We start from the raw sequence: 258 nt of genomic DNA, 5'->3' as shown, positions 1-258 counted from the left end.
AACCCGGGCTTAAGTGTGGGATGCACGAGTTTGGCTGGTGCACGGGAGGGGTTCCTGGGTGGATGAGAGGCGGCCGGAGAGGAGCGAGGGCGAGTCGGGCAGAGCAGGTTATGCAGGGTCTAACCCTGGTTCCCTGGTTCTCGGAGGGGGGGCCCATTCGGACCCTGGAAGTGTGTGTGTGTGTGTGTGTGAGTGAGTGAGTGAGTGAGTGAGTGAGTGAGTGAGTGAGTGAGTGAGTGAGTGAGTGAGAGAGTGAGA

General features: G+C 59.7%; 1 long non-coding RNA gene across 9 annotated transcripts in view; it reads right to left on the bottom strand.

The window, feature by feature from the left end:
• LOC107575014 (uncharacterized) overlaps positions 1-258 on the bottom strand; it is a 22087-nt gene that overhangs the window by 13163 nt on the left and 8666 nt on the right. The window lies entirely within an intron of this gene.

Source organism: Sinocyclocheilus grahami, unplaced genomic scaffold (assembly GCF_001515645.1).
Source record: "Sinocyclocheilus grahami isolate Dianchi unplaced genomic scaffold, SAMN03320097.WGS_v1.1 scaffold2434.1, whole genome shotgun sequence".
In the NCBI taxonomy this organism is placed as follows: Eukaryota; Metazoa; Chordata; class Actinopteri; order Cypriniformes; family Cyprinidae; genus Sinocyclocheilus; species Sinocyclocheilus grahami.
Note: the sequence above shows the minus strand (reverse complement) of the source record. Positions and strands in the feature narration are given on the sequence as shown.